The following is a 7,335-nucleotide window of genomic DNA, read 5'->3' as shown; positions in this document are numbered from 1 at the left end:
ACATCACAAGTTTAATAGGCAAAATACGAATCATAGTTTTGGAGTTGTTCCTCCTCCTTAAATAAAAAGGGATTTAGTTCAAAACAGGGTTACGGTAACTTTTGGTATCTGTCTTCCTAAATATAGCAAACACAATGTAAAAAGAACACATTTCACTAAAAATAATAGTCCAAATAACCTTGAGATTAAGTTACAGTACGCACCTGTTTTTGCGCACTAGTTAAGCTAAATAAAAATGGATTTGAAACCTGTTACAAACTAACTTTTAGAAAAACAGTATGCTTTGGCAGGTTTAAGCAGTAATGAGAGGGCAATCTTGAATGCTTTGTTGGTGCTGTAACATTTTTCAGAAGCCAATGTTGATGAACATAGCTCATTTAATGCCAAAGAGAAATTTCTGCCTGGCCACAAACATATCCATCTTTGAACATGTTTTCTTTCAGCATCGTAAATGCATATGCCTGGGGGAACCATGGGTCATTACAAATCCGTGTATTTTTATTTGTATTATAATACATCCCTGAAATCTCAATTGCAGAGGATTAGATTTTTGGTTTCTTTGTCTTTCGGAGAATGCTTTATTATGCTTCATATTTTACTACAACTGTGACTGTGGGTTTTTAGATTTAGCAATGATCTTAATCTGTTTTAATAATCAAAAGTAGAAAATCTGACAAGTAATGAAGAGGCAGCACAAGCACTATTTGTTTATTGTTTATAAACAAAAGTCAGCCACAAAACTAGAAACCAGATTCCGACACGATGTTCCATCCCCAGTACATAACACACAAACTTTAATATACAAATTAATGCTATTATAGCTGTTTGTTGCTCCAAAAAGGTCGTCCGTCCCCCATGATCATAGGGCAATGCGCAGTGCTCTTCTGGCTGCTCCACCTGTGTAAATTAAGGGGTAAATTTTTTGATAATCTTTTAATCTTTGTTGTTTTTGACACAAAACGTAAAGCAAGCCCTCCTGAACAGAATCTCTTATTTTTTTTTTTCACTTAAGAAATATAAGTAAAAAAATGAAATCCTGTAGATTTGACTGCTTGACCCCCACTTCAGAATTTTTTATAACGGTGCTTTCCATTCAGCTTTCTCAAACATTGATTGACTACCGTAACAAAGATTATTGGCCATTTTTTTTTTTCCTTTCAACAACTAGTAGGCTATGTCTGGCTACGCTAGTCATGCCGCTTGCAGGATGCTTAAAACGTATTAATTTATTATTATATTATAATCCGGTAGATGGGTATGTTAGCGCAAGGGTCTCTACTCCACTAGGCTAGTGGCGATCATAATAGAGACGAGACGGTCTCGATCACGTTAAGCCCTGTTCTTAAATCCTCACTTGCTTCATCACTCTAATATGGTAAGAATAAGTTTATAGGGCCCCTGTCCGTGGTGGATCAAAAACATGGGGTGGGGGGGGGGGGGGGGGGGACTTTTTGAGAGCTCGGCGTAGGCACACCCCAGAAACGGTATTTGACTGCGTGGCTCTGGCCCTCCCAACCGCTGACAGTCTTCTCTTTCGGCCGGGTGGATTCTTTTAAAAAATAGATAAAACCATTATGGCTATGGCTGCTACCTGATTGGATGGGTGTTTGGATTGAAATATTCCGACGTGCATTTATAAATGTTAATATTGTAATGTAATCAAATTGTAATGTTATGGTTTTTTTTTTATTTGATTATGTATGTTATGGAAGTGCAAAAATTTATGATGGCCCCATAAATCAACGAGCACGGTGGGATCGTAAGCTCTCTGGTGTATTTAATATGCAGATCTGGGTGAAAAGTGTTTCAATAAAAATAAAATGTTACTACTTTTACTTAATCCTGAGATTCATAGTTTTACAACTAAGTAATAAAGGTAATTACCGTCTGGTTGTTCAATTAGGCAAATCCATTATTACGGTGACTTCTAAACCATCTCATATCTATTGGCTTTAAACTTAAGGAGTTGTATAACATCTTCTTTATGGGGTAAGAAGGTTTCGTGATACTCAATATTTCAACAAACGTGCTACGGATGCCCTCAACGACTCCCCATTACTGAAAGTATAGTCTTACGTTAACTCTGGTATACACTACTTAAAGAAGATTTCAGTGTATATTGGTGAAGAGTGGGCGAGGTGGGCAAAGACCTTGCCACCCAGCGCCGAATCTTTTTTTTTTTGTTTTGTGATGCCAGTCAAAGCGTTGTTATTTTAGAAAGTGGTGTTGCCATCGCATGCCATTCCATTCCATGGCCATCTTCATGAAAGCCGCTTATTCCGTGGGAAGTGGGTTTAGCTTTAAAGACTTTAATCCGTTATCTGCTTAAACTACAACTATCCAGTGAACTGTGATAGGTGTGGAAGAAAACGCCACGCCCCGGGCAAAATACTATTTAAATTACAATCTTAATATCTTTGTTCATAGTTTAGAGAAACCTTACTGTTTTAAACTTTAAACTGTGCTTTCTTCCTGAGAGGTCATTTTGATTTTGTGGGGAAAATAGAACAAAATTTCATCCGCATTTCCTTCCATCAAACGTTTGGTTCATAAACTAAAGTTGATCTGTTTAATTATTAACGAAGAGCCCTTAAAAAAAACTCTTTAGTTGCTTCTATAACCAAATGTACGGTACCGCATGTGGCTCAAATCAACTCGGCAAAGCTAAACGCCACAGGGAACAAAATGGGTGACGATCTAATTCATCTATAGATAGTCTAACAAGTCCCTGGACTCTCACGTGAGATTTTGAAACAAGTTCATCCCTTCCGTTGATTTAAATGTATTTTTCCCCCTCCCACCCTTCCCCGCTCCAAGACCTTCTTCAGGCCTCCTCCGGCTTTTCCAGCCCGATCAAAAACTCCCCCAGGAGACAGGGACTCCTTTCCCCCCCGGCCCCACCTGCGGCGTCTAACGCCAAAAAAAAAAAATAAAAAAAAAAAACAATCTGATCTTCTATAAGCATACTGTGTATCGCATCATCTCTGTCGCAGCTGTAACTATAACAAAAAACCGAGTGCCCGAAGTTACTTGTACTTCCATCCAGAAGCAGCGTGCTAAGTTTTAAAATAGATGACACACATCGCGCTAATGAGTCTGGCGTCTGACTTCCAGGCATACCATGCTAGCTTATCTGCATGAGCACGACGGGTTGTTCCCGCCATGAACTAAACACTATCACAGCACGGGCTGCTGCTGCACTGAATCGCTCTATCCCTTGCAGTGTGGCACACGAAGTGTGAAATTTTAAAATTTAATCTTGTGCCGGTCAGCTACTAGTCTATTATTCTTTCCGCTTTGCTTGTTTTGTTTAAATACTGTCTGTAAAAAAAATCTTGAGATCTTGCTAGAGTCTTTCCTTCCTTTGGTCATATAAATTCAGACCTACGGCATTTCCTGCATTCAGATGAGGTTACTCAAGACCTTGTCCATCTCGGTTATGTTAGAAGGTAAGGGATTTTAGGGCTTTGAGTAATTTCCTAACGTTCCAATAGAGCTTTCTGGATCTAGAGTGGGTTAATGCCTTCACTCTATCTAAGCCACACTATAGAGAGGAAGTGGCTGTGTGGTTTCCTCTGAAGAGTAAAATCCTCTGTTTGGGGTGTGTGGTTTTTCTGCAGAACTCTAAGTGTAAGGTAAGATGGACAAATGTTTAGACCAGGCTCATGTTTATTCTCTGTAATTCCACATCATCTTTCATATTTGCCTGAATTTACCGCATATAGTGTCGATAAAACACAAATAGCAGTTACCAGGGTAACGCTAGTGAGGATTTGCTTTCCAAATAAAATACTTAGTAGTTGTCTAAAGAATTTAAAAGCAGGCTTTAAGTAACAAAGAAAAGTGGCAAGTAACAAGACAACGAAAGAAAAAAATGTAACTTTTAACAGTAGAACCTGTGCCAATGCCACCAATATCAACAAAACACTTAACGGATGACCGACCTTTAATGCCATTTTTTTTTTATATTAGTAGTTTATATTTATTTTGTATGATTATAGTTTAAAATACTTTTTTGTTGCCAATAAATTATATTATAACCCAAAACGGCTAACATTACAATTAACGGATAACCTGACCTGCTATAATATTATTTTTAAAAAACTGATAAAATGCATGTGAATAAATTATCGAGTTGTTTCATTATTTCAAAGATGATTTAAATGAAACACTCACAAATAATAAAGATGGGGTTTAAGGCGGGACTGGAAATGATGAGGGACTCAGAGGTGCGGATCTCTTGGGGGAGGGAGCTCCAGAGCCTGGGAGGTGCCCTGGAGAAGGCTCTGTCCCCAAAACTGTGGAGGTTAGACTGGATGAGAGGAGACCGCCGAGGTGGATCTGAGGACCATGAGGGTAGGAAGGGGAGAAGAGGTCAGTGAGGTATGAGGGGGCCAGATGGTGGAGGGCTTTGTAGGTGAGGCAGACTTTGTAGGTGATCCGGTGGGAGATGGGAAGCCAGTGGAGTCGTTCGAGATTGGAGTGATGTGGTGCCAGGATTTGTGCAGGTGATGAGTTGATTGCTGCGTTCTGGACAGTTGGAGTTGATTGATGTGGGTAGCGCTGATGCCAAGAGAAGTGAGTTGCAGTAGTCCAGTTGGGAGGAGATGAAGGTGTGATGAGTCTTTCAGCAGCAGGGGGTCTATTTTGGCAATGTTGCAGAGGTGAAAGAATGGACTTTAAATGGCATGGCGGATGTGGGGTCTCAAGGGAGAGGGGAATCAACGATCACGCCAAGGCGTGGGCCTGGGGAAGATGGGGAGACAATGGTTGCCGTCGATGGTAGAGTGGGTGTTTGTATTGTTGCTGAGTGTGGATTTGGAGCCTATGAGAGGAATTCTGTTTTATTGCTGTTAGTTTGAGGAAGCTGTGTTGCATCCAGGTTTTAATAGCTGACAGAGAGGAGTTGATGTGGGAAGGGGGAGATTGGGAGTGATTTGGTGCTGAGTAGATCGGGTGTCACAGGCGTAACAGTGGAAGTCTAGGTCAAGTGGCAGAGTATTGACCAAGGGGGAGGAAGTAGTTATGTCATAAGACTTTTTTAAATTTTGACTACATACAGTGTGTCTGGCAATGGCATGGCTTGTTAAAATGAACACATCAAATCCCTTTGAATAAATTACATTTGGGTCCTATTATAAAACAAAATTGAAAGTGCCTAAACCGCACATAGAAACTCCAATATATTATATCATGATGGCCCTCTTGTGGCTGGGCCTGTATTGCTTTCAAAAGGAACTTTTAATCTTAATTTACCTTAACTGAACAGCTTCGGAGTCATTGGAATGGTTATGACTTTCCGGATTAAAGGGTGTCTGTCTCGCTTCCCCCCTAGCGCCTGTAAGCGAAAAAAAAAAAAAAAAAACACCCTACAACTTTGCAACTCAGCATCAGAAGTATTGCGTGACATCGCGTCTCGCTATGTAACAAATTAGCTCGTTCGAGATAGCCAGGTCTGCGCAGAATCGATCCCGGCGATCGGCGCCCTTTGCATGCGGTTAGATTGTGTTTTTTTTTTTTTTTTTTTTTTTTTTTTTTTTTTTTTCAAGACTTTATGTGTGCATTGTTTATTTCCAAGAAACACGACATGTATAAAAGGCTCCATTACCTTGTCCCAACGTTATGGCTCCGTAGCAGACCTTTTTTTTTTTTTTTTTTTTTTTTTTTTTTTTTATTAACAAACAACATTACAAACATTCAGACATCGAGTTCCCGGTTAGATTTGTGTCCGACTTGATCCCGCTTGCTGTTGACGTCATGCACACGTGGGCAACGGAAATCTCACGAGAGCAAGGCGCCGCAGTTCTGAGACGCAGGCGGCGCAGTTGCTTTTCACGCGACTGCAAGAGCCAGGCGGACCCAGAGCATGCTGGGAAACGCCGGCTTCTCAGCTGATTTAACACCTGATTGGTTTACAACATGATGACGTTTTATATAAACTTTTTTCATCGTTTTTGAATCGGAGGGATTTTAATTGCTATTGTCTGATTTAAAGACTTATTCTGTCCAGAACACATGTTGTGTGACTGATAGTGACGTATAGAAGTCAGAGAGACTAAATCTGAGCAGATCATGGATCATCAGTGTGTTGTTAATTAAAATCAGCAACAGATCGCATGTAGAGCACTTTGCCAGCTACTCTGTCATAACTAAAACAACTGGAGACTGTGTACAAGCTGATATGTGGGTCTGATTATATTTTATTAAATCGGAATCGCACCAAAGTGTTTTTGTCACTTCCTGTCCAGCCTGAAGGAGCTGGAATCGGCTGGAAACTGTCCGACTTTACCGCAGCTTTTTGTCACCGCCCCCCGCTGCCGGCCTGCTCTCGTCCACTTTCCAGGCGAGGCGGGCGTTCATCTCGAACGAGCCTATCTATTCCGAAGCTGTGGGGGTTGTAGCTGGCAAAGTGCTCTACATGCGATCTGTTGCTGATTTTAATTAACAACACACTGATGATCCATGATCTGCTCAGATTTAGTCTCTCTGACTTCTATACGTCACTATCAGTCACACAACATGTGTTCTGGACAGAATAAGTCTTTACAGACAAATAGCAATTAAAATCCCTCCGATTCAAAAACGATGAAAAAGTTTATATAAAACGTCATCATGTTGTAAACCAATCAGGTGTTAATCAGCTGAGAAGCCGGCGTTTCCCATCATGCTCTGGGTCCGCCTGGCTCTTGCGTCGGTGAAAAGCAACTGCGCCGCCTGCGTCCTCAGAACTGCGGCGCCTTGCTCTCGTGAGATTTCCGTTGCCCACGTGTGCATGACGCCAGAGAACGGGATCAAGTCGACACAAATCTAACCGGTGAACTGCGATGTCTGAATGTTTGTAAGGTTGTTTGTTAATAAAAAAAAAAAAAAAAAAAAAAAAAAAAAAAAAAAGGTCTGCTACGAGCCATAACGTTAGGGACAAGGTATGGAGCCTTTTTATACATGTCGTGTTCTTTGGAAATAAACACTGCACACATAAAGTCTTGAAAAAAAAAAAAAAAAAAAAAAAAAAAAAAACACAATCTAACCGGCATGCAAAGGGCGCCGATCGCCGGTGATCGATTCTGCGCAGACCTGGCTCATCTCGACAGCCTAATTTGTTACTAGCGGACCGGATGTCACGCAATACTCCTGTGCTGAGTTGCAAAGTGGTAGGGTGGTTTTTTTTTTTTTTTTTTCGCTTACAGGCGCTAGGGGGGAAGCGAGACAGACACCCTTTAATCCGGAAAGTCATAACCATTCCAATGACTCCGAAGCTGTTCAGTTAAGGTAAATTAAGATTAAAAGTTTCCTTTTGAAAGCAATACAGCGCCCAGCCACAAGAGGGCCATCATG

General features: G+C 40.8%; 1 protein-coding gene across 1 annotated transcript in view; it reads right to left on the bottom strand.

Moving 5' to 3' along the window:
- Positions 1 to 7,335, bottom strand: part of zmp:0000000881 (probable serine/threonine-protein kinase PIX13) — a 25,816-nt gene that overhangs the window by 9,662 nt on the left and 8,819 nt on the right. Inside the window, exon 7 of the mRNA XM_032518411.1 lies at positions 3,121 to 3,124. The gene's annotated coding sequence lies outside the window, so the exon portion shown is untranslated. The remainder of the gene's footprint in view (positions 1 to 3,120; positions 3,125 to 7,335) is intronic.

The sequence above is a fragment of the Etheostoma spectabile genome, chromosome 6 (genome assembly GCF_008692095.1).
Source record: "Etheostoma spectabile isolate EspeVRDwgs_2016 chromosome 6, UIUC_Espe_1.0, whole genome shotgun sequence".
Taxonomy (NCBI): Eukaryota; Metazoa; Chordata; class Actinopteri; order Perciformes; family Percidae; genus Etheostoma; species Etheostoma spectabile.
Note: the sequence above shows the minus strand (reverse complement) of the source record. Positions and strands in the feature narration are given on the sequence as shown.